The following is a 27936-nucleotide window of genomic DNA, read 5'->3' on the forward strand; positions in this document are numbered from 1 at the left end:
TCACCAAGAACCATGATCAAAGTAAGAACCCGGATCCAAAGAACTATGTTACAATGGTTCGGGGGAAATACTTAGATTTTAGTCCGGAGAATGTGAGGTTGGCGTTTAACTTGCCCATGATGCAAGGAGATGAACGCCCCTACACTAGAAGGGTCAACTTTAAACTCCCTGCACTCAAAATGGATTTTCTGGAGCTACAGAACTTGAAATGGCGTACTTCCAATTGCGTTGGAAAGTAGACATTCAGGGCTTTCCAGAAATATATAATAGTCCATACTTTAGCCAAGAATAGATGACGTAAACTGGCGTTCAATGCCAGCTTTCTACCCAAATCTGGCGTCCAGCGCCAGAAAAGGAGCCAAAACCAGAGTTGAACGCCCAAACTGGCACAAAAGCTGGCATTCAACTCCAAGAAGGACCTCTACACGTGCAACACTCAAGCTCAGCCCAAGCACACAGCAAGTGGGCCTCGGAAGTGGATTTACGCATCAATTACTTACTTCTGTAAACCCTAGTAGCTAGTTTATTATAAATAGGACCTTTTACTATTGTATTAGACATCTCTTGAACCATCTTTGGATCATTTTTATATCTTTGGATGCCTGGTTCTTAGATCAGAGGGGCTGGCCATTCGGCCATGCCTGGACCTTTCACTTATGTATTTTTAACGGCTAGCCATGGAAAGGAGTAAGACTGATTGGTTGAAGATAGTAGGAAAGCAGAGGTTCAGAGGAACGAAAGCATCTCCATTCGCTTATCTGAAATTCTCACCAATGAATTACATAAGTATTTCTATCCCTATTTTATTATATTAAATTCGAAAACACCATTATCAATTTATATCTGCCTAACTGAGATTTGCAAGGTGACCATAGCTTGCTTCATACCAACAATCTCCGTGGGATTTGACCCTTACTCACGTAAGGTATTACTTGGACGACCCAGTGCACTTGCTGGTCAGTTACACGGAGTTGTGAACCGTGGTTTTGGCATCATGTTTTTGGCGCCATTTCCAGGGAAAGAAAGAGCAATGAACTTTACATAATTAAAGTGTAATCACGATTCCGCGTACCAATACTTCTGCAAGTGGATCCATTCACCTAAAGAAAACGCCTGCAGAAGCTCAAGAACTCATTGACATGGTTGCTAATAACCAGTTCATGTACACTGCTGAGAGGAATCCTGTGAGTAATGGGACGCCTCAGAAGAAGGGAGTTCTTGAAATTGATACTCTGAATGCCATATTGGCTCAGAATAAAATATTGACTCAGTAAGTCAATATGATTTCTCAGAGTCTGAATGGAATGCAAGCTGCATCCAACAGTACTCAAGAGGCATCTTCTGAGGAAGAGGCTTATGATCCTGAGAACCCTGCAATAGCAGAGGTGAATTACATGGGTGAACCATATGGAAATACCTATAATCCCTCATGGAGAAATCACCCAAATCTCTCATGGAAGGATCAACAAAAGCCTCAACAAGGCTTTAATAATGGTGGAAGAAATAGGTTTAACAATAGTAAATTAAACCTTTTCCATCATCTTCTCAGCAACAGACAGAGAACTCTGAACAAAATACCTCTAATTTAGCAAACTTAGTCTCTGATCTGTCCAAGGCCACTGTAAGTTTCATGAATGAAACAAGGTCCTCAATTAGAAATTTGGAGGCACAAGTGGGCCAGCTGAGTAAAAGGATCACTGAAATCCCTCCTAGTACTCTCCCAAGCAATACAGAAGAAAATCCAAAAGGAGAGTGCAAGGCCATTGAATTGACCATCATGGCCGAACCCACAAGAGAGAAGAAGGACGTGAATCCCAAGGAGGAAGACCTCCTGGGACGTCCAGTGATCAACAAGGAGTTTCCCTTTGAGGAACCAAAGGACTCTGAGGCTCATCTAGAGACCATAGAGATCCCATTAAACCTCCTTACGCCCTTCATGAACTATGATGAGTATTCTTCTTCTGAAGAGAATGAGGATGTTACTGAAGAGCAAGTTGCCAAGTTCCTTGGTGCAATCATGAAGCTGAATGCCAATTTATTTGGTAAAGAGACTTGGGGAGATGAACCTCCCCTATTCACCAATGAACTAAATGCATTGGATCAACTGAGATTGCATCAGAAGAAACAGGATCCTGGAAAGTTCCTAATACCTTGTACCATAGGCACCATGACCTTTGAGAAGGCTCTATGTGACCTTGGGTCAGGAATAAACCTCATGCCACTCTCTGTAATGGAGAAACTAAGAACCCTTGAGGTACAGGAAGCCAATTTCTCATTAGAGATGGCAGACAAATCCATGAAAATAGCTTATGGACAAGTAGAGGACATGTTAGTAAAGGTTGAAAGCATAGCTTTTTTGTTTTTCCATAACCATTGATGGCACTTAAGGCCAGAAAAACCTCTAGAAAGAGAAAAAAAGAAGACAAAAGCTTCCACCTCCAAGTCATAGGAGATGGAGAGATTCATCTCAAGGGTCTATAGCTCAGTGGTAGAACATTTGACTGCAAATCAAGAGATCCTTGAGATACCTCAAGGGATGCACTTTCCTCCACAGAACTATTGGGAGCAAATCAACACCTCCCTAGGAGAACTAAGTTCTAACATGGGACAACTAAGGGTGGAACATCAAGAGCACTCAATCATCCTTCATGAAATTAGAGAAGATCAAAGAGCTATGAGGGAGGAGCAACAAAGACAAGGAAGAGACATAGAAGAGCTCAAGGACATCATTTGTTCCTCAAGAAGGAAACGCCACCATCTCTAAGGTGGACTCATTCCTTGTTCTTAAATTTTCTGTTTTTTTTTTTTTGTTTTTTTATGTTAAGTGCTTATCTATGTTTGTGTCTTCACTATATGATCATTAGTATTTAAGTGTCTATGCCTTAAAGTAGTGAATATGAATCCATCACCTCTCTTAAATGAAAAATGTTTTAATTCAAAAGAACAAGAAGTACATGAGTTTCGAATTTATCCTTGAACTTAGTTTAATTATATTGATGTGGTGACAATACTTTTTGTTTTTTGAATGAATGCTTGAACAGTGCATATGTCTTTTGAAGTTGGTGTTTTAGAATGTTAAATATGTTGGCTCTTGAAAGAATGATGACAAGGAGACATGTTATTTGATAATCTGAAAAATCATAAAAATGATTCTTGAAGCAAGAAAAAGCAGTGAATACAGAGCTTGCAGAAAAAAAAATTGGCGAAAAAAAAGAGAAAATAGAAAAAGAAAAAGCAAGCAGAAAAAGCCAAAAGCTCTTTAAACCAAAAGGCAAGAGCAAAAAGCCAATAACCCTTAAAACCAAAAGGCAAGGGTAAATAAAAAGGATCCCAAGGCTTTGAGCATCAGTGGATAGGAGGGCCTAAAGGAATAAAATCCTGGCCTAAGCGGCTAAACCAAGCTGTCCCTAACCATGTGCTTGTGGCGTGAAGGTGTCAAGTGAAAACTTGAGACTGAGCGGTTAAAGTCAAGGTCCAAAGCAAAAGAAGAGTGTGCTTAAGAACCCTGGACACCTCTAATTGGGGACTTTAGCAAAGCTGAGTCACAATCTGAAAAGGTTCACCCAATTATGTGTCTGTGACATTTATGTATCCGGTGGTAATACTGGAAAACAAAGTGCTTAGGGACACGGCCAAGACTCATAAAGTAGCTGTGTTCAAGAATCAACATACGGAACTAGGAGAATCAATAACACTATCTAAACTCTGAGTTCCTATAGATGCCAATCATTCTGAACCTCAATGGATAAAGTGAGATGCCAAAACTATTCAAGAGGCAAAAAGCTACAAGTCCCGCTCATCTGATTGGAGCTATGTTTCATTGATATTTTGGAATTTATAGTATATTCTCTTATTTTTATCCTATTTGATTTTCAGTTGCTTGGGGACAAGCAACAATTTAAGTTTGGTGTTGTGATGAGCGGATAATTTATACGCTTTTTGGCATTGTTTTTAGTATGTTTTTAGTAGGATCTAGTTACTTTTAGGGATGTTTTTATTAGTTTTTTTTTGTTAAATTCACATTTCTAGACTTTACTATGAGTTTGTGTGTTTTTCTATGATTTCAGGTGTTTTCTGGCTGAAATTGAGGGACTTGAGCAAAAATCAGATTCAGAGGTTGAAGAAGGACTGCTGATGCTGTTGGATTCTAACCTCCCTGCACTCAAAGTAGATTTTCTTGAACTCTTGGGATAAGCTGGTCAAGGCTTTCTTAGCCAAGTTCTTTCCTCCTCAAAAGCTGAGTAAGCTTAGAGTGGATGTTCAAACCTTCAAACAGAAAGAAGGTGAATCCCTCTATGAAGCTTGGGAGAGATACAAGGAACTGACCAAAAAGTGTCCTTCTGACATGCTTTCAGAATAGACCATTCTGGATATATTCTATGATGGTCTATCTGAATTAGCTAAGACGTCATTGGATACTTGATGAGCGGATAATTTATACGCTTTTTGACATTGTTTTTAGTATGTTTTTAGTAGGATCTAGTTACTTTTAGGGATGTTTTCATTAGTTTTTATGTTAAATTCACATTTCTGGACTTTACTATGAGATTGTGTGTTTTTTTATGATTTCAGGTATTTTCTGGCTGAAATTGAGGGACTTGAGCAGAAATCAGATTCAGAGGTTGAAGAAGGACTGCTGATGCTGTTGGATTCTGACCTCCCTGCACTCAAAATGGATTTTCTGGAGCTAAAAAACTCGAAATGGCGTGCTTCCAATTGCGTTGGAAGGTAGACATCTAGGGATTTCCAGCAATATATAATAGTCTATACTTTGGCCAAGAATAGACGACGTAAACTGGCGTTCAACGCCAGCTTTCTACCCAAATCTGGCGTCCAGCGCCAGAAAAGGAGCCAAAACCAGAGTTGAACGCTCAAACTGGCACAAAAGCTGGCATTCAACTCCAAGAAGGACCTCTACACGTGCAACACTCAAGCTTAGCCCAAGCACACAGCAAGTGGGCCTCGGAAGTGGATTTACGCATCAATTACTTACTTCTGTAAACCCTAGTAGCTAGTTTATTATAAATAGGACCTTTTACTATCAAAAATATTTCTAAAAATTTTCTCATCTGTTTTCGAAAATAATATAAAAATGTTTTCAAAAATTTTATTCAAAATTTTTAAGAATGAATTCTAGTGTTTCATGAAGCATGTTGAAGCCTGGCTGGCTGTAAAGCCATGTCTAATTCCTTTGGGAATGAGTATGTCAGGCGTGTCATGTCTGAATTACATGCTGAAGCTTGGCTGGCCATTGGCCATGTCTAGTGTTTTGGACCGGAGCTTTCATTGAAAGCTTGGCTGGCTAGTGAGCCATGTCTAATTCCTGGACTGAAGCTTTAGACTAAGAATGCAAGATTCCTGGAATTCATGCTAAAAATTTTGGAATCCTTATTTTTTATTTTTTTTTCATATAATTTTCGAAAAAATCCAAAAAAATTAGAAAATAAAAAAAAAATCAAAAATATTTTTGTGTTTCTTGTTTGAGTCTTGAGTCATGTTATAAGTTTGGTGTCAATTGCATATGCATCTTGCATTTTTTCGAGAATATCATGCATTCATAATGTTCTTCATGATCTTCAAGTTGTTCTTGGTAAGTCTTCTTGTTTGATCTTGATGTTTTCTTGTTTTGCATCTTTAGTTGTTTTTCATGTGCATTTTTCGTTTGTTAGAGTCTAAACATGAAAGATTTCTAAGTTTGGTGTCTTACATGTTTTCTTTGCATTAAAAATTTTTCAAAAATATGTTCTTGATGTTCATTATGATCTTCATAATGTTCTTGGTGTTCATCTTGACATTCATAGCATTCTTGCATGCATCACATGTTTTGATCTAAAAATTTCATGCATTGCATCATTTTTCTTGTTTTTTCTTTCTCATCATAAAAATTTAAAAATAAAAAAAAATATCTTTCCTTTTTTCTCTCTTCAAATTCGAAAATTTGGATTGACTTTTTCAAAAATTTTAAAAAAAATCAAAGTTGTTTCTTATGAGTCAAATCAAATTTTCAATTTGAAAATCTTATCAAAAATCAAATCTTTTTCAAAAATCTTAGTTATTTTCGAAAATTCCAAAAATATTTTTCAAAAATCTTTTTCTTATTTTTATATCAAATTTTCGAAAATAATAATAACAATTAATGTTTTGATTCAAAAATTTCAAGTTTGTTACTTACTTGTTAAGAAAGATTCAAACTTTGAGTTCTAGAATCATATCTTGTGATTTCTTGTGAATCAAGTCATTAATTGTGATTTTAAAAAATCAAATCTTTTTCAAAAAACTAATTTCAATCATATCTTTTCAAAAATATCTTCTCATCTTATCTTTTTCAAAAATTTGATTTCAAAATATCTTTTCTAACTTCCTAACTTCTTATCTTTTCAAAATTTGTTCCAACTAACTAACTAACTTTTTGTTTGTTTCTTAACTTTTTCAAAACTACTTAACTAACTCTCTCTCTCTCTAATTTTTGAAAATATCTCCCCTCTTTTTCAAAAATTTCTTTTTTAACTAATTATTTTTATTTTTGATTTTAAAAATTTTTCGAAAAAAAAATACTAACCTTTTTCAAAAACTTTTTTCAAAAATCACTAACTCTTTTTCAAAATTTATTTTCGAAAATTCCTTCTCTCTCATCTTATTCTATTTATTTATTCATCTATTAACATCTCATCTCACATCTCTACCCTCCTCACAGTTGTGTTTCTTCCATTACATTACATTCTTTGTCTCCCTCTTTTCTCCCACTCACAAAGGGATCCCTATACTGTGGTATAAAGGATCTCTATTATTATTATTATTTTTCTGTGCCCTCTTCTTTGTCATATGAGCAGGAGCAAGGACAAGAACATTCTTGTTGAAGTAGATCCAGAACCTGAAAGGACTCTGAAGAAAAAATTAAGAAAAGCTAAATTACAACAATCCAGAGATAACCTTTCAGAAATTTTCGAACAGGAAGAGGAGATGGCAGCCGAAAATAATAATAATGCAAGGAGGATGCTTGATGACTTTACTGCACCTAATTCCAATTTACATGGAAGAAGCATCTCCATTCCTGCCATTGGAGCAAACAACTTTGAGCTTAAATCTAATTTAACAAACATAGTCTCTGATCTATCTAAGGCCACTGTAAGTTTCATGAATGAAACAAGATCTTCCATAAGAAATCTAGAAGCACAAGTGGGCCAGCTGAGTAAAAGGATCACTGAAATCCCTCCTAGTACTCTCCCAAGCAATACAGAAGAGAATCCAAAAGGAGAGTGCAAGGCCATTGACATAAGCGCCATGGCCGAACCTGCAAGGGGAGTGGAGGACGTGAATCCCAAGGAGGAAGACCTCCTGGGACGTCCAGTGATCAATAAGGAGCTTCCCTCTGAGGAACAAAAGGACTCTGAGGCTCATCTAGAGACCATAGAGATTCCATTGAACCTCCTTATGCCCTTCATGAGCTCTGGTGAGTATTCCTCTTCTGAAGAGAATGAGGATGTTACTGAAGAGCAAACTGCCAAGTTTCTTGGTGCAATCATGAAGCTGAATGCCAATTTATTTGGCATTGTTGCTTGGGAAGTTGAACCTCCCTTGTTCATCAATGAACTAAGTGATCTGGATCAACTGGCATTGCCTCAGAAGAGATAGGATCCTGGAAAGTTCATAATACCTTGTACTATAGGCACCATGATCTTTAAGGCTCTGTGTGACCTTGGTTCAGGAATAAACCTCATGCCCCTCTCTGTAATAGAGAAACTGGGAATCTATGGGGTGCAAGCTGCTAAAATCTCATTAGAGATGGCAGACAATTCAAGAAAACAGGCTTATGGACAAGTAGAGGACGGGTTAGGAAAGGTTGAGGGCCTTTACATCCCTGCTGATTTCATAGTCCTGGATACTGGAAAGGAAGAGGATGAATCCATCATCCTAGGAAGACCTTTCCTGGCCACAGCAAGAGCTGTGATTGATGTTGACAGAGGTGAAATAGTCCTCCAATGGAATGAGGACATTGACATAGAGGGAGATATCCTCATTAAAGAGGACAAGCCCATCACTAAGAAGAAGATGGAGTAAGCAAGAGAGCCCATTCATGGAGCTCAAGAGGCGCAAGAAGCTCATTACCATGAGATCCCAGAGATGCCTCAAATGCACTTTCCTCCACAAAATTATTGGGAGCAAATCAACACCTCCCCAGGAGAATTGAGTTCCAATATGGGACAATTAAGGGTGGAACATCAAGAGCACTCCATCATGCTCCATGAAATAAGAGAAGAATTACTTGGACGACCCAGTGCACTTGCTGGTTAGTTGTGCGAAGTTGTGAAGTTATGTTTGGACCATGGTATTGTGCACAAGTTATTGGCGCCATTGCCAGGGAGAGAACGAACAACAAATTTTACAACCTCAGAGTAACAATTTCGCATACCAGCAACCCAATTTTATTCAATTATATCTATTTATTTTCCATTGTTATTTTATATTTTCTTTAGGTTGATGATCATGTGAAGTCACAAAAACAACTGAAAAAGCAAAAACAGAATGAAAAATAGCATTAAAAATAGCACACCCTGGAGGAGGAGCTTACTGGCGTTCAAATGCCAGTAAGGGTAGCAGAATGGGCGTTAAACGCCCAATCTGGCACCATTCTGGGTGTTTAACGCCAAAAAAGGGCACCAGACTGGCGTTTAACGCCAGAAAAGGGCAACAAGCTGGCGTTTAACGCCAGAAAGGGAAGAAAAGCTGGCGTTAAACGCCAGAAATGGGCAGCAACCTGGCGTTTAAGCCAGGATTGGCACTCCAAGGGGCGTTTACACGCCAACATGGTGCAGGGATGAGAAATCCTTGACACCTCAGGATCTGTGGACCCACAGGATCCCCACCTACCTCAACTCTCTTCCTCTCTTCTTCACACCTTTCCATAACACCCTTTTCCAAATACCCCTCACATCTTCACCAATCACCTCCACCCACTCTTCCCCAAAAATCCCACCAACCTCACAATTCAAATTCAAATACTTTCCATCCCAAACCCAACCCCTAATACACAAAAACCCCCTCTCTCTTACCCTATAAATACCCCCTTCACCACCTTCATTTTCACACATCATACACACTTCTCTCCAACTTGGCCGAACCTACACCAACCCTCCATCTCCTCCATTTTCTTCTTCTTTTATTCACTTCTTTCTTCTTTTACTCGAGGACGAGCAAACCTTTTAAGTTTGGTGTGGTAACAACGTCGCTTTTTATTTTTCCATAACCATTTATGGCACCTAAGGCTAGAGAAACATCTAGAAAGAGGAAAGGGAAGGTAAAAGCTTCCACCTCTGAGTCATGGGAGATGGAGAGATTCATCTCAAAGGTGCATCAAGACCACTTCTATGAAGTTGTGGCAAATAAAAAGGTGATCCCCGAAATTCCCTTTAAGCTCAAAAAGAGCGAATGTCCAGAGATCCGACATGAGATTCGAAGAAGAGGTTGGGAAATTCTCACCAACCCCATTCAACAAGTCGGGATCTTAATGGTTCAAGAGTTCTATGCTAATGCATGGATCACCAAAAACCATGATCAAAGTGTGAACCCGGACCCAAAGTATTGGCTTACAATGGTCCGGGGAAAATACTTAGATTTCAGCCCGGAAAATGTAAGATTGGCATTCAACTTGCCAATGATGCAAGGAGATGCATGCCCCTACACTAGAAGGGTCAACTTTGATCAAAGGTTGGACCAAGTCCTTATGGACATTTGTGTGGAAGGTGCTCAATGGAAGAGAGATTCAAGAGGGAAGCCGGTTCAACTAAGAAGGCTTGACCTCAAGCCAGTGGCTAGGGGATAGTTGGAGTTCATCCAACGCTCAATCATTCCCACTAGCAACCGGTCTGAAGTTACTATAGACCGGGCTATCATGATCCATAGCATCATGAATGGAGAGGAAATAGAAGTTCATGAGGTTATATCCCTAGAACTCTACAAGGTGGCGGACAAGTCCTCTACTTTGGCAAGGTTAGCCTTCCCTCATCTAATTTGTCACCTCTGTAATTCAGCTAGAATTGACATAGAGGAAGACATCTTCATTGATGAGGACAAGCCCATCACTAAGAAAAGGATGGAGCAAGTGAGAAAGCCCACTCATGGACCTCAACAAGAGCATGAGGAAATTTCCCATCATGAAATCCCTGAGATGCCTCAAGGGATGCACTTTCCTCCACAAAATTATTGGGAGCAAATTAACACCTCCCTAGAAGAATTAAGTTCCAACATGGGACAACTAAGGGTGGAACACCAAGAGCATTCCATCCTCCTTCATGAAATTAGAAAAGACCAAAGAGCCATGAAGGAGGAGCAACAAAGGCAAAGAAGAGACATAGAAGAGCTCAAGCGTTCCATTGGATCTTCAAGAGGAAGAACTAGCCGCCATCACTAAGGTGGACCCGTTCTTTAATCTCCTTGCTCTTATTTTTCTGTTTTTCGAAAATTATGCTTTATGCTCTATCTATGTTTGTGTCTTTATTACATGATCATTAGTATCTAGTGTCTATGCCTTAAGGCTATGAATGTCCTATGAATCCATCACCTTTCTTAAATGAAAAATGTTTTTAATTGCAAAAGAAAAAGAAGTACATGAATTTCGAATTTTAAAATAGTTTAATTATTTTAATGTGGTGGCAATACTTTTTGTTTTCTGAATGAATGCTTGAACAGTGCTTATTTTTGAATTTGTTGTTTATGAATGTTAAAATTGTTGGCTCTTGAAAGAATGATGGAAAAGGAGAAATGTTATTGATAATCTGAAAAATCATAAAATTGATTCTTGAAGCAAGAAAAAGCAGTGAAAAGCTTGCGAAAAAAATGGCGAAAAAAATAAAAGAAAAAGAAAAAAAAGAAAAATCAAGTAGAAAAAGCCAATAGCCCTTTAAACCAAAAGGCAAGGGTAAAATAAAAAGGATCCAAGGCTTTGAGCATCAGTGGATAGGAGGGCCCAAAGGAATAAAATCCTGGCCTAAGCGGCTAAACCAAGTTGTCCCTAACCATGTGCTTCTAGCGTGAAGGTGTCAAGTGAAAAGCTTGAGACTGAGCGGTTAAAGTCGTGGTCCAAAGCAAAAGAGTGTGCTTAAGAGCTCTGGACATCTCTAACTGGGGACTCTAGCAAAGCTGAGTAACAATCTGAAAAGGTTCACCCAGTTATGTGTCTGTGGCATTTATGTTTCCAGTGGTAATACTGGAAAACAAAATGCTTAGGGTCACGGCCAAGACTCATAAAGTAACTGTGTTCAAGAAACAACATACTGAACTAGGAGAATCAATAGCACTATCTGAATTCTGAGTTCCTATAGATGCCAATCATTCTGAACTTCAAAGGATAAAGTGAGATGCCAAAACTATTCAGAAGCAAAAAGCTAAGAGCCACGCTCATCTAATTAAGACTGATCTTCATAGATGTTTTCAGAATTTATTATATATACTCTTCTTTTTATCCTACTTTGTTTTTAGCTTCTTGGGGACAAGCAATAATTTAAGTTTGGTGTTGTGATGAGCGAATAATTTATACACTTTTTGGCATTGTTTTTAGGTAGTTTTCAGTATGTTTTAGTTACTTTTTATTATATTTTTATTAGTTTTTAATAAAAATCACATTTTTGGACTTTACTATGAGTTTGTGTATTTTTCTGTGTATTTTCTGGATGAAATTGAGGGACCTGAGCAAAAATCAGATTCAGAGGCTGAAAAAGGACTGCAGATGCTGTTGGATTCTGACCTCCCTGCACTCGAAATGGATTTTCTGGAGCTACAGAAGCCCATTTGGTGCGCTCTCAATTGCGTTGGAAATAGACATCCTGGGCTTTCCAACAATATATAATAGTCCATACTTTTCCCGAGTTTTGATAATTCAAACTGGCGTTTAAACGCCTACTTTCTACCCTAGTCTGGTGTTAAACGCCAGAACTGGCATAGAAGCTGGAGTTAAACACCCAAACTGGCACCAGAGTTGGCGTTTAAGTCCAAGAAAAGTCTCTACATATGAAAACTTCAATACTCAGCCCAAGCACACACCAAGTGGGCCCGAAAGTAGATTTCTGCATTAATTACTCATTTCTGTAAACCCTAGGCTACTAGTTCATTATAAATAGGACCTTTTACTATTGTATTTTAATCTCGAAAACACATTATGTAACTTTTACGTTCTGAGACCTCCATGGGAGGCTGGCCACTCGGCCATGTCTACCCTATTTTCACTTATGTATTTTCAACGGTGGAGTTTCTACACCCCATAGATTAAGGTGTGGAGCTCTGCTGTTCCTCATGAATGAATGCAAAGTACTACTGTTTTCTTTCAATTCAAGCTTATTCTTATTCCAAGATATTCACTCGCACTTCAACATGATGAATGTGATGATCCGTGACACTCATCATCATTCTCACCTATGAACGCGTGCCTGACAACCACTTCCGTTCTATCTGCAATAGCTGTAGTGCATATCTCTTGGGTTTCTAATCTAAGATTAGAACCTTCGTGGTATAGGCTAGAATTATTGGCGGCCATTCTTGAGATCTGGAAAGTCTAAACCTTGTCTGTGGTATTCCGAGTAGGATCTGGGATGGGATGACTGTGACGAGCTTCAAACTCGCGAGTGTTGGGCGTAGTGACAGATACAAAAGGATCAATAGATCCTATTCTAACATGAGTGAGAATCGACAGATGATTAGCCGTGCGGTGACAGCGCATTTGGACCATTTTCACTGAGAGGACGGACGGTAGCCATTGACAACGGTGATCCCCAACATACAGCTTGCCATGGAAGGGAGTATGAATGATTGGATGAAGGCAATAGGAAAGCAGAGGGTCAGAAGGAACAAAGCATCTTCATACGCTTTTCTGAAATCCCATTAATGAATTACATAAGTGCTTCTATCTTATTTTCTGTTTTAATTATATTTCAATTATCAAAATCCCATAACCATTTGAATCTGCCTGACTGAGATTTACAAGAATGACCATAGCTTGCTTCAAGCTAACAATCTCCGTGGGATCGACCCTTACTCACGATTTCGTGTATCATTCTCCTCATAAGGAGTGTTGGAGTGAGTGGGATGATGGTTGGGTTGCTCCAAGTGTGATGATCGATAGGGTGAGTGAAGAGGAGTTGGTAGTGGAGATGGTAAAGGGACTTGAGCGTATAGTGGTTGTGTATCATGTAGAGGATATGGAGCATGAACATGTGGAGGAGAAAGATTGTAATGTTGGTTTGCTCCACTAGGTATAGGAAGTTGATAAGCATTAGGATCATGGGGTCCATGCGAAGGTCCTTGTTGCCAAGAATTGCTTGCTTTTGACCCTCCCTCAATGTGGCCTCCCATACTTTGATGCAACCCGATGTTAGTATTGTCATCCCCTACAACATGATAACAACCAAACTCCAAGCCAAAAGGGTGATAGCTCATGATGAAAAGAAAAGATAAGACTCACTAATATTAACAAAAGCAATGAACAAATGAATATATATATATACATATCCTAACTATCTTTATTTACCTAGGACTAAACAAAGAAAACCATTAGTTACTACTAGTAGTTAGATAGAGGTGCCATCTATCAATTAGTGTCAAGCAACAAACAAAAATCAAGTCAAATATGCACATTATTCACATATTTACAACAACCAAAACTATAGCACTCATTGCACTTAAAATCCCCGGCAACGGCGCCAAAAACTTGGTGGTGTGCCGAACGTCGATTAGGAATTTTCGCATAAAATATGATTCCATCGATAGTATAGTTCCCAACCGACGAACAACTCCCAACCAAAGTTTGGAATCAAAAGATGTCACAATTTAAAACCAATATAAACCGGGAGTTTTAATTCCCAGGTCGTCTCCCAAGGACTAGCGATCAATGAGTGTGCAATTTCGGTTGTGAAGGCAACAAGAGTTTCAATGAAGATATGAACAATTAAAGAAATAAAAGAACATTCAAAAGTGCAAGTAATGAACTAATAAAGGAATTAAAGAACTAGCTATGTAATATAGACAAGTAAGCTATAAAAGTGATTGATGTATGTATGTGTGTGTATGATTCAAGACATAAATGGAATCTTGGCTTGGGATGAGCTAGGGACCTTTCCTTATTAGAACCACAATAATATGACAATTGTGATAGATTAATCTCACTTAGTTAACTCTTACATCGAAGAGTAGGTTAAGTGAGCATAGTTGTTCTTAATCCACAAATCTTAACTCACTTGCTAATTACCTTAGCAACAAATTAGCGTTAGTGGAAACAAGAACAATTAACAACCCAAGAATTATCACTAAATGTTGGACATTCCAACTCTAGGAACCCAATTGCTCATTTTTCCCAAGCCAAGGGTGGAAATTTAGCCCATAATTAAACTTGACATTTCCACAAACACTTAGTGGGCAAAAACATAAAACATGGTAAACTTGAGAAAACTGCTTAAAACTAAGAGCAACAAATGATCAAAATCAACAATACCAACTCAATCAAGCATATAACAATCATCAATCATCAAAATCATCAACAAGAAATCAAAATTGGAAAAAATATATATATTAAAACTATGACTTTAATTACAAGAAAGAGTATCAAAATTGTAACTAAAAGGAGTAGTAATTAAGTGATACTTACAATGGAGGCTAGCACAAAGAAAGATCAAAAATGGAAATGGCACTTGAAATGTAAAACCCTAGTATAAACCCTAATGGTGATGAGAGAAAACCCTCAGGATGCTTGTGCGATGCGTCAGATGCTATACGCTTGCACACTTGGCTCTGATTTGCTACCTGTGCATACGCACAAGAGGCTGTGCGCACGCACACATCAATTTGCTCTTCTCCTTTGTTTCTTCATGCTTCCTCCTCCTTGCATGCTCTTCTTCCATTCTCACCATGTCATTCCTACCTTATACATCTGAAATCACTCACAAACAACATCAAGGTATCGAATAGAAGGCAAATGGAATAAAATAAGTCAAATTAGGCACAAAAGAGAATGTTTTCATAATTAAGCACAATTTAAGAGGAAAGCTCAAAAGCATGCTATTTAATGGAATAAGTGTAGGTTTATATGATGAAATCCACTCAATTCTAACCAAAAATCATCGCAAAATATGGATTCATCAATGAACTCTCATTCGTTGTCTCATTTTTTGTCGATATTTTTGTTGTCATTTCAACTTCAAACAATAGTATTCAATATAGTACAAAGAGCCAAGGACGAACCTTTAATTTTGATACCAATTTGTTGGAAAGCACAGGCAATTATTTCAATATAAATAATATCCTATGAGTTATACTATTTTAGTAATTCTCTGGAAAAATTGGAGGAGTCACAATCAAGTCCCACTTAATACATAGTCTCTTTAGACAGAAGTCTATTATTATAATAAAATTTTCAAGAAAGAATGGGGGGATCATAGACAAGTCTCACTTAATGTCCAATCTCCTAAGATAAAATTACCTATATAGTATTACTCTACAAATAATCTACCTAATAAATCCACTAACATATATTGAATTTTTGGTATCTAAACATGCAAAGAAACAAAGCAAACACTATCCTATATCCGAGCGGATGATTTTCTGGAGATCAACACAAGATTCAGACCAAATAACATGATTAGAGTTACTCTTGGCACCATATCTAGCCATCCAATCCGTATCTCTATTTGTTTCCCGGGTCACCCTCTTAACATGAACAAGCTAATGACAAAATAAAAACTCCTGAATCTTGTGAACTAAATCTATTACTTCAGATGAATACTCACTTGTAAGATCATGCATGATAGGAAGAATGTCAAGGCAATCTATTTTACATATAATATCCCTCAAACCACAATTCCAAGCTAAAACCGACCCCTGAAAGCTTCCAGAGCAGCTCGAGATCCAACCTTCCTCAGAATCTCTAATAATACACTCGAACTCTGCTAGATTTGAATCCAGATACAAGTTTACATCACAATTAACTTTAAAATTGCTGCCTACCAGTGGTTCCTAATACAAGTAATTTTGGAGAGACCTAAAGCATTGTTTCGATTCCTATAAACCTGTTCTTTTTATAATTATGTGTAAAAGAGTATATAATTTTTAGAATAAATTTGCAATAAATATCAAAGGTTCTATATATAAGGACCAAACCTTCTCCTCCTCAATGGTTCTTTTGATGTGAGGCAAAACATGTGTCACCACATATCACATCAAGTGAAAAAAAATCATGAGTCTATAACTCACAAGTGCAGAATTGGGGCAAAGGCCCCATTAAAAATTTTAGTAATAAATTAAAAAAGAAACAAAATTTCTAAAATGTGAGATTTAAAATTAGATAATCAAAATATGATATTTTTGAATTTGGTTAAACTAAAAGCGATATACTTTAGTTTGGTAAAGTATTTACTTTTCAAAAGTAATTTATAAAAGCTAGACTTTAAAAGCTAGTTTTTTAAAAATTATAGCATCTGTGTTTAGTAAATTAAATTAAAAATAGCTTTTAATAAGCATAAGCAATAACAATTGTGTTTGGTAAAATAGCTTTCAAAATTTAAAAATACTATAATAGACATTAATGTAAGAATTAAACTTGAATATTAATTAATATACGAGATTATATTAGACTTTTTAATTTTGATACGCACAGGCCAACTTTAAAAGGTTCTCCCTTAGGTGTTTTTAAAAGCACCCGTGACTTTTAAAAGCTGCAAGAATAAGCACATGAGCTTTTTATTTACCAAATGCAAAACGAAGTACTTATACTTTTGAAAAGCATTAACACCTCTCCGAAAAGTTTTACCAAACCAAGTTTTAGTGTCACATTAGTTCTAAGCAAAAGGGGATACTCATTAAAATTTGAGACATACTTTGTAGCCACTACACTATCGTGTTGTTATATGTAACTAGCAGTAAATCCGTACACTTGTACGGGACTAAATTTTTTCTCTTCTAATAATCTTCATATCAAGTATAATCTTTAACATTTAGCAAACATAATAACTTAACGTTATTATTGTATTTTTTTAACTTACTTTTCCATTTGTAACTATTCAATAGAATACCATTTTTCAAATCGATACAATGAAGTTGCTAATATATTTCCATAATATATTAACATGACTCACAACATAAACAATTTTTTGATATATAACTATTAAGTATTAGTAAGTATTTTTTTCCCCCTAATAATGAGTAATATATGCCAAATGGTTCAGACAATTTTAAAACATTATACAATTAATCAAAATAGATCATATACTTTAATCACTATATTTATCCATATACTCATCAAAATAACAATTCAAAGATTTGTCAAAAGTAAGATCTATCTGATGCGTAATGATCCTAGAGTTGTCATCTTCAGCTATATCTGAGTCGTTAATATAATAACACTTACTATATTTGATTCAGTACATTAACAATACTGGCATTATAATTTCACACTTTGACTATAGTTTATGTCCCATCCTAAATACATGACAATATGTCCAACCTTTAGCAAATCACATTCCACATGAGAAAAAATTATCTTCAATCCAAAACACAATAACAAAAGATCAAAAAGAGCAATGACCAGTACGACAAAATACATGTAGATAAATCATAAGCTAAACATAATCCAAAATATTCAAGGCATAAGTGTGGCTCTCCTAACATTTGGACACATCTAAAAAAAGGACAAACTTAAAATATAAGTCAACATAATAAAGATGAAAACTAATTTGGAATTTCAGTTTTGTAGACCAAACACAGCAGCTAACTTATGATGGATAAAGATCTATCCTAACGATCTTTAACTTTAATAATCTTTGAGGAAGGATCCACAGTTTCATTCGAGAAATTATAAAAATCCATATCAAGATTTCACTTCATTTTAGAAAGCACAGAATCATTGCAAATTTAGACACATCAATTTTGGTTGAATCATCCAGAAGATGAGATAGAAGATCCTAAACACACAAAAAGAGAAAGTAATAATTAATGAGAAGGAAGAGAAGAAACAATGCAATGACAAATTAAATAAACTAATTGTAATAGACTATTTAGACAAATACCTGAGTTTCCTCAATATCAGACAGAAGAAATGATTCAATGATTTAAGATCTAGAGCTTTTCCTTGCTCTTTCTATTCCTTACATTCAAGAAAAATGGGTTTTCGTTTTTCAGCTAAGCAAGAAATTTCAAAATCCGTAAAGTCCCAACCATCTTACAGTGTATGTCAGAGAGAATAAAAAACGTTTTGTGATCCTCATTTCATATTTGAACCAACATTTATTCCAAGAGTTGTTGAGTGAAGTTGAGGAAGAGTTTGGATATGATCATCCCATAGAAATTCCTTGAAGTAAACATGTATTCCACTAACTCACATCTCCCTTGAGTTGAGATTGATGAAAATCTCATACTCTATGAGACTAATTAACATAGATTAGCCAACATCATGTTATAATATATTAGTATAGAGAATTGGAATGACAAATTTAAAGTTTGTGTACAATTTTTTTTGTATAAACAAATTGACAATGAATTCAATCACTCAATTATTTTTTGTTTATCTATCACGTCTTTCAATTCTCAAAACAATTAGCAGTCTATATATGCACATTTACTTGCATGAGAAAAACCAGATTTGGCTATTCTAATAAATTTCAAGCATGAGCAGATCACATCAAAGAAAAGAAAACTCTATTTCGGAAACAAGTGATCCTTCACCATTTCAACTTCATATAGTCAAATATACCATGAAACTTCAATAAAATAGCAGATGACAACATTTCATAACATAAACATCAAGCATACCATCTTATCCGATAAACATACCGGATTTTATCGAGTCATAAGGATTAAGATCCTTCATCACAATTCAATTTCATAAGGCCACATATATCATTACATTTCAAATTTGTTGGATAGAAAAATCCAGCTATATCATACATCACCACAATTTGATTTTACAAAGTAATATAAGTCAAACACATTACTCTTCCACACATTTCTTTCTTCTAGACTCACAGGAATATTTAACATTATCCCACAATTCTACTATCAACAAATTATTACACAGCTTTTTTCAAAGGACAAAATTTTAATTTGATCCAATATCACAAATTGATAATGAACTCAATCACTCTATATATAACATCTTTCAATTCTTGAGCAGCAACTTATATATGTAAAGTTACTTGTAGTGAGAAAAGGCAGATTTCACTGTTTAATGTTCTAATAAATCTCAAAACATGAACAATAACACATCAGAGAATAAAAACTCTATTTTGCAGCCAAAAGATCACTCACCACATTTCAACCACATTGGAGCCAAATGATCCTTCACTACAAAAGAATGAAAAATTTAATTTGACATTCCTCTATACTTAATTTTGTTTCTAATGTTGTTTTGACAAAATTGAATTAATTTAGTATTTCAAAAAAAAATTAAATATTTTGTTTAAATTTACGTAATTTATAAGGTTAGTAATTTTTAAATTGTATTTAATTTTATTTATTTTTATTGGCAAATAATAATATTGATACTATTTATGACAAAACTTAAAAAATCATTCTTAATTTAACAAATTCTTATATTCCTAATGAACAACAAAGGTTTAATTAGTATTCCTATATTACAGACTTTGATGGTTTTTACTTTGTTTATGGGCATAGTGGATGTGGTAAGACATTTATTTGGAGTGGACTTTCTTCTGCTATTCGGCCTAGAGGAAAGATTGTTTTAAATAACGCATTCAGTAGAATTGCGTCATTACTCCTACCTGGTGGCAAAACGGCTCATTCTAAGTTTTCAATACCTATCACAATTTATGATTATAAAATATTATTTTTGATTTACCATGTCAAATTTAAATGTAAGTCCGTACATTGCATGAGTTTAACTCTAGTAAATAATATTTATTGGTGTCTTCTTTTCTATAATGGTCTAGACAGCAGAGGTTCTCCCATAAACCCTACACCCAATTGACCCAAAAATAGTGAATCTGCCATAAACCCTGCTACCCTGTTAGGAAGTCATAAGAAACGAACCCATAGGAACAAAATTCCTGAAATTCCCTACCCTAATATCAAACACTACCAACAACACATTCTTTCCCTCCTTTGCTTCCAGCAGCTTAGAATCTCACCAACTCCTCATCCTACTTCATCGCCGCATCCGACCACCCACCCCTTTCTTCTCTACCGCCGGAACCACGCTCCTTATTCCCTAAAGCCACTAGCAAGTCATGCTCTATTCCAGACAACTGTTCTGCGAGCTCGCCAACACTACACCCTTCGCACACGCCGTTGTTCGCCTTTATTTTCCTCCGTCGGTGCCAACATGGAGGGTTTAGGCAACCATGCTATGATGGACTTAACGAAGTTAAAGGTTAGCGAGTTATTGAAAGAGGTCCACCTTTATCATTCCTCTCACCTCTCCAGCCTCGTTGATAACACCGTCTCCGCCATAAATTCATGCATCGACGAAATCCCCGTTGACTTCAAGGTGTGCTCTTTCAAGATCATATTATTATAATTTGTTCTTTTTGGAGCATTCAACGCTAATTCTTTGAGTGCTGATAAGTTTTCAGGTAACTACGGATGTAGCACCGAAATTCGTGAGGGACATTGGTACGGATAAGGTTGACTTCATGTTTAAGAAGCCATCGCTCATCGAAATCAGAGGCAGTTATTCTGTTCAAAGTCTCATTAAGCCTGAGCTCAATGTTGATCTTATTATCAGGTTACCCAAGGTATATTATTTGAATGTTAATATAAACTTAAACTCAAAGAAGGGATAACATAACTTATATACATGTTAATGTTCATGGTCTTAATGTCGCGCTATTTTTCTATTATTATGTTAGGGGTGTTTCCACGAGAAAGATTACTTAAATTATAGGTACCATGCCAAAAGGTGCCTTTATCTCTGCTTGATCAAGAAGTACTTGGAGGCTTCTCCATCTATTGGTAAGGTTGAATGGTCTACCTTTCAGAATGAAGCCCGAAAGTCTTTGCTGCTTGTTTATCCAGATAATTTCTTTTTGTTCTTGCAGACATTCTACCTTAAAACAATAGTGGCATGGCTAACATTAAAAGGAAAAAAATTACAACTGCAAAGGTTGCTGTAGTTCCTGGTTTTTTTGTAACGATCATTCCGTCAACTACATCTCTATTTAGCTTATCAAAGCTGAACATGATGCGTAATAACATTCATAATTTGAATCATGGTGTGTTCCTCGACTTCCCCCGATATCTAGTTATCTATATTTTGTTTCATTGAGATAACGACTTCTTCCTTTTTCTACAACCTATTAATCATTGATTGTTAATATTCTCAAGGGACCACACTTCAGGCTACGCCAAAGTAGCATTCTAGCATTCAGGAAGACATGTTTCTAGAGGATACAGAATTTGTCAACAAAATATTTCTCGGTTGGAAGGAAATAAGGGAGGCTTTGAGGCTGCTTAAGGTTTGATATTTGAATATTATTTTTGCATCATGCATAACACGATAACATTTAATAATGTTAAAGATATGTATAATAGGGAACACAGAATTGAGTTCTTATTTACATTGATCTAGGCTTGGGCTCAACAAAGAAGCTCAGTATATGTTCATGATTGCCTGAATGGGTTTTTGATTTCTGTCATATTGGCATATCTTGCTTCTTGGCAACGAATCAGCAATTCAATGAAGGTAATTGAAATAGTTCGAGTTATCTTGAACTTCATTGGTATGTGCATAGAATCTCCTTTGTATCATCATCATGATTGGTCAGTCGCAAAAGTGTATCTGTTCAGATTGTTTACGCTTAAGATAGACATCCATTTCTTTCATGTAAATGCTATGGACAAAATTATTGTAACTTTCTGCCCTATACTTGGCTAATTTTGATCACAAGTTTGGTGTCTATCGTATTTTATGTATTCGCAATTGTTTAACATTGTTCCTCTTTATTGGTATATCCAATTTGATAGTTTTCTTTTGAAAGCCTGTGCCATATCCTTTCAATCCATTGTCACATCTAGTTTCTTAATCAATTTTGTTGCCAATTTGTTATTGACAAAGAACCATCACAGATTGGAACTTGGGAGTGGGAATTAGGTTTTGACATTCAATGCACATATGTTGTGCAATAGGTATATATTCATTGTTGCAAATGCTTTTTTTTGTAACAACTTTGGAGTCATTGAGTCGAGGGCTATACTTTCCAAAAACAGGCCTGAGTAGTATTACAAAAGAGGTCCAAATCTCTACTTGTTTTTTAATTTTTCCATTATTTGGTTTCATTTTACTTTTAACTGTGTTATCATATTATGTGGTATTTATTTGCATTCACTTTCCATTTGTTATTTGTTCTAATATCAACAACTTGAGTGATTTGGTTCTCTTTTTTCTCCATTGTCCGTTTTTTCATACTTAAGAGAGGGAGCCAGCCCGACCTAGTGAAACAACGCTTAGTTGTTGACTATCTCATACCTATGATTTTGCATAATATATAATATATTTGCAATTTTCTGACACAATATGTTATGTGCATTACATTGTCTTAATACAATCATTGTGTCCATGATTTTCATTTTCAGGAAAAGATTCAATTTAAAGAGTCATTTCCTATTATCATATGCCATCCATATGGAGGATTCAATTTGGCTTTTCGAATATCTAGAAATGGTTTAAATCAGGTTCGTAGGCCGTAATACCAATTTTAATTTTTCCTTTTCCTTTTTCTATAGCTACTGTTCTCCTTATTTTATTTGCTTTTGTTCCACATATTTTATATTCAGCTTCAAGATGAGGTTGCTTTGACACATAAGTGCATGGAAAAGTGTAGAGATGGCAGATTTAAGCTATAGAGCTTTTCTTTGCTCTTTCTATCCCCTACATTTAAGAAAAATAGGTTTTCTTTTTTCAGCTAAGCAAGCAATTTCAAAATCCATAGAAGTCCCAACCATCTTGCAGTGTATGTCAGAGAGAACAAAAAACGATTTGTGATCCCCATTTCATATTTAAACCAATATTTATTCCAAGAGTTGTTGAGTGAAGTTGAGGAAGAGTTTGGATATGATCATCCTATAGGAATTCCTTGCAGTGAACATGTATTCCACCAACTCACATCTCCCTTGAGTTGAGATTGATAAAAATCTCATACTCTACGAGACTAATTAAGATAGATTAGCATACATCATGTTATAATAGATTAGTATAGAGAATTGGAATGACAAATTCAAAGTGTGTGTACTATTTTTTTGTATAAATAAATTGACAATGAATTCAATCACTCAATTATTTTTTTGTTATCTATCATGTCTTTCAATTCTCGAAACAATTAGCAGTCTATATATGCACATTTACTTGCATGAGAAAAACTAGATTTGGCTGTTCTAATAAATTTTAAGCATGAGCATATCACATCAATGAAAAGAAAACTCTATTTCGAAAACAAGTAATCATTCACCATTTCAACTTCATATAGTCAAATATACCATTAAACTTCAATATTTTAGAGGAAAAACTAGCAGATGACACCATTTCACAACATAAGCGTCAAGCATACCATCTTATCCGATAAATATACCGGATTTTATCGAGTCATAGAAACTAAGATCCTTCATCACAATTCAATTTCATAAGGCCACATATATCATTACATTTCAAATTTGTTGGATAGAAAAATCCAGCTATATCATGCATCACCACAATTTGATTTTGCAAAGTAATATTAGTCAAACATATTACTCTTCTACACATTTCATTCTTCTAGGCTCACATGAATAATGAATATTATCCCACAATTCTACTATCAACAAATTATTACACAGCTTTTTTCAAAGGACAAAATTTTAATTTGATCCAATATCACGAATTGATAATGAACTCAATCACTCAATTATTTTCAGTTTATATATAATATCTTTCAATTCTTGAGCAGCAGCTTATATATGCAAAGTTACTTGTAGTGAGAAAAGGCAGATTTCACTGTTTAATATTCTAATAAATCTCAAAACATGAACAATAACACATCAGAGAATGAAAACTCTATTTTGCAACCAAAAGATCACTCACCACATTTCAACCACATTGGAGCCAAAAGATCCTTCACCACAAAAGAATGAAAAATTTAATTTTACATTCCTCTATACTTAATTTGTTTCTAATGTTGTTTTGACAAAATTGAATTAATTTTGTATTTTGAAAAAAATTAATTATTTTGTTTAAATTTACGTAATTTATAAGGTTATTAATTTTTAAATTGTATTTAATTTTATTTATTTTTATCGACAAATAATAGGATTGATACTATTTATGACAAAACAAAAAAAAATTATTCCTAATTTAACAAATTCTTATATTCCTAATGAACAACGAATGTTTAATTAGTATTTCTATATTACAGACTCAGATAGTTTTTACTTCGTTTATGGGCATAGTAGGTGTGGTAAGACATTTATTTGGAATGGACTTTCTTCTGCTATTCGGTCTAGAGGAAAGATTGTTTTAGATATCGCATTCAGTGGAATTGCGTTATTACTCTTACCTGGTGGCAAAAAGGCTCATTCTAAGTTTTCAGTACCTATCACAATTTAAGATTATAAAATATTATTTTTGATTTACTACGTAAAATTTAAATGTAAGCTCGTGTATTGTACGAGTTTAACACTAGTGACTTAAAATTTATTGGTGTCTTCTTTTCTATAATGGTCTAGACAGCTCAGGATCTCCCATAAACCCTACACCCAATTGAAATTTAAATTTTATAATGTAAAATTTAAATGTAAGCCCGTACTTGCACGAGTTTAACACTAGTAACATAAAATTTATTGGTGTCTTCTTTTCTATAATGGTTTAGACAGCAGAGGTTCTCCCATAAACCCTACACCCAATTGACCCAAAAATAGTGAATCCGCCATAAACCCTGCTACCCTGTTAGGAAGTCCTAAGAAACGAATCCATATGAAGAAAATTCCTGAAATGCCCCTACCCTAATATCAAACACTGCCAGCAACACATTATTTCCCTCCTTTGCTTCCAGCAGCTTAGAATCTCACCAGCTCCTCATCCTCCTTCGTCGCCGCATCCGACCACCCACCCCTTTCTTCTCTACCGCCGGAACCACGCTCCTTATTCCCTAAAGCCACTAGCAAGTCATGCTCTATTCCAGACAACTGTTCTGCGAGCTCGCCAACACTACACCCTTCACACACGCCGTTGTTTGCCTTCGTTTTCCTTCGCCGGTGCCAACATGGAGGGTTTAGGCAGCCATGCTATGATGGACTTAACGGAGTTAAAGGTTAGCGAGTTATTGAAAGAGGTCCACCTTTATCATTCCTCTCACCTCTCCAGCCTCGTTGATAACACCGTCTCCGCCATAAATTTATGCATCGACGAAATTCCCGTTGACTTCAAGGTGTGCTCTTTCAAGCTCATATTATTATAATTTGTTCTTTTTGGAGCATTACGCTGATTCTTTGAGTGCTGATGAGTTTTCAAGTAACTGCGGATGTAGCACCGAAATTCGTGAGAGACATTGGTACGGATAAGGTTGACTTCATGTTTAAGAAGCCATCGCTCATCGAAATTAGAGGCAGTTATTCTGTTCAGAGTCTCATTAAGCCTAAGCTCAATGTTGATCTTATTATCAGGTTACCCAAGGTATATTATTTGAATGTTAATATAAACTTAAACTCAAAGAAGGGATAACATAACTTATATACATGTTAATGTTCATGGTCTTAATGTCGCGCTATTTTTCTATTATTATGTTAGGGGTGTTTCCACGAGAAAGATTACTTAAATTATAGGTACCATGCCAAAAGGTGCCTTTATCTCTGCTTGATCAAGAAGTACTTGGAGGCTTCTCCATCTATTGGTAAGGTTGAATGGTCTACCTTTCATAATGAAGCCCGAAAGTCTCTGCTGCTTGTTTATCCAGATAATTTCTTTTTGTTCTTGCACACATTCTACCTTAAAACAATAGTGGCATAGCTAACATTAAAAGGGAAAAAATTACAGCTGAAAAGGTTGCTGAAGTTTCTGGTTTTTGTAACAATCATTCCGTCAACTATGTCTCTATTTAGCTGATCAAAGCTGAACATGAGGAGTAATAACATTCATAATTTGAATCATGGTGTGTTCCTCGACTTCCCCTGATATCTAGTTATATATATTTTGTTTCATTGAGATAACGACTTCTTCCTTTTTCTACAACCTATTAATCATTGATTGTTAATATTCTTAAGGGACCACACTTCAGGCTATGCCAATGTAGCATTCTAGCATTCTGGAAGACATGATTTTAGATGATACAGAATTTTTCAACAAAATATTTCTCGGTTAGAAAGAAATAAGGGAGGCTTTGATGCTGCTTAAGGTTTGATATTTGAATATTATTTTTGCATCATGCATAACACGATAACATTTAATAATGTTAAAGATAATAAGGAATACGGAATTGAGTTCTTATTTACATTGATCTAGGTTTGGGCTCAACAGAGAAGCACAGTATATGTTCATGATGGCCTGAATGGGTTTTTTATTTCTGTCATAATGACATATCTTGCTTCTAGGCAACGAATCAGCAATTCAATGAAGGCAATTGAAATAGTTCGGGTTACCTTGAACCTCATTGGTATGTGCATAGACTCTCCTTTGTATCATCATCATGATTGGTCAGTTGCAAAAGTGTATCTATTCAGATTATTTGTGCTTAAGATAGATATCCATTTATTTTATGTAAATGCTATGGACAAAATTATTGTAACTTTTTGCCCTATACTTGGCTAATTTTGATCACAAGTTTGGTGTCTACCATATTTTATGTATTCGCAATTGTTTAACATTGTTCCTCTTTATTGGTATATCCAATTTGATAGTTTTCTTATGAAAGACTATTCCATATCCTTTCAATCCATTGTCACATCCAGTTTCTTAATCTCTTTTGTAGCCAATTTTTTTTTGACAAAGAACCCTCACAGATTGGAACTTGGGAGTGGGGATTAGGTTTTGACATTCAATGCACATATGTTGTGCAATAGGTATATATTCATTGTTGCAAATGCTTTTTTTGTAGTAACTTTGGAGTAATGGAGCCGAGGGCTATACTTTTCAAAGACAGGCCTGAGTAGTATTTACAAAAGAGGTCCACATCTCTATTTGTTTTTTAATTTTTCCATTATTTGGTTTTGTTTTACTTTTAACTGTGTTATCATATTATGTGGTATTTATTTGCATTCACTTTCCATTTGTTATCTGTTCTAATATCAACAACTTGAGTGATTTGGTTCTCTTTTTTCTCCATTGTCCATTTTTTCATACTTAAGAGAGAGAGCCAGCCCGACTTAATGAAACAACGCGTAGTTGTTGACTATCTCATACCTATGATTTTGCATAATATATAATATATTTGCAATTTTCTTACACAATATGTTATGTGCATTACATTATCTTAATACAATCATTGTGTCCATGATTTTCATTTTCAGGAAAAGATTCAGTTTAAAGAGTCATTGCCTGTTATCATATGCCATCCATATGGAGGATTCAATTTGGCTTTCCGAATATCTAAAAATGGTTTAAATCAGGTATGTAGGCCGTAATACCAATTTTAATTTTTCCTTTTCCTTTTTCTGTAGCTACTGTTCTCCTTATTTTGTTTGCTTTTGTTCTACATATTTTATATTCAGCTTCAAGATGAGGTTACTTTGACACTTAAGTGCATGGAAAAGTGTAGAGATGGCAGATTTAAGCTATAGAGCTTTTTCTTGCTCTATCTATTCCCTACATTCAAGAAAAATAGGTTTTCTTTTTTCAGCTAAGCAAGCAATTTCAAAATCCCTAGAAGTCCTAACCATCTTGCAGTGTATGTCAGAGAGAATGGAAAATGTTTTGTGATCCCCATTTCATATTTGAACCAATATTTATTCCAAGAGTTGTTGAGTGAAGTTGAGGAAGAGTTTGGATAT

The 27936-nt window shown here is 35.5% G+C and overlaps 2 long non-coding RNA genes across 2 annotated transcripts; both read left to right on the forward strand.

Annotated features, from left to right (window-relative positions):
* Positions 20684-20951, forward strand: LOC110268796. Its single transcript, XR_002357296.1, has 2 exons — positions 20684-20723; positions 20838-20951. It is a non-coding gene; the product is annotated as an uncharacterized LOC110268796 (long non-coding RNA).
* On the forward strand, positions 25589-25855 carry LOC110268797. The gene is made up of 2 exons (XR_002357297.1): positions 25589-25627; positions 25742-25855. It is a non-coding gene; the product is annotated as an uncharacterized LOC110268797 (long non-coding RNA).

Source organism: Arachis ipaensis, chromosome B02 (genome assembly GCF_000816755.2).
Source record: "Arachis ipaensis cultivar K30076 chromosome B02, Araip1.1, whole genome shotgun sequence".
In the NCBI taxonomy this organism is placed as follows: Eukaryota; Viridiplantae; Streptophyta; class Magnoliopsida; order Fabales; family Fabaceae; genus Arachis; species Arachis ipaensis.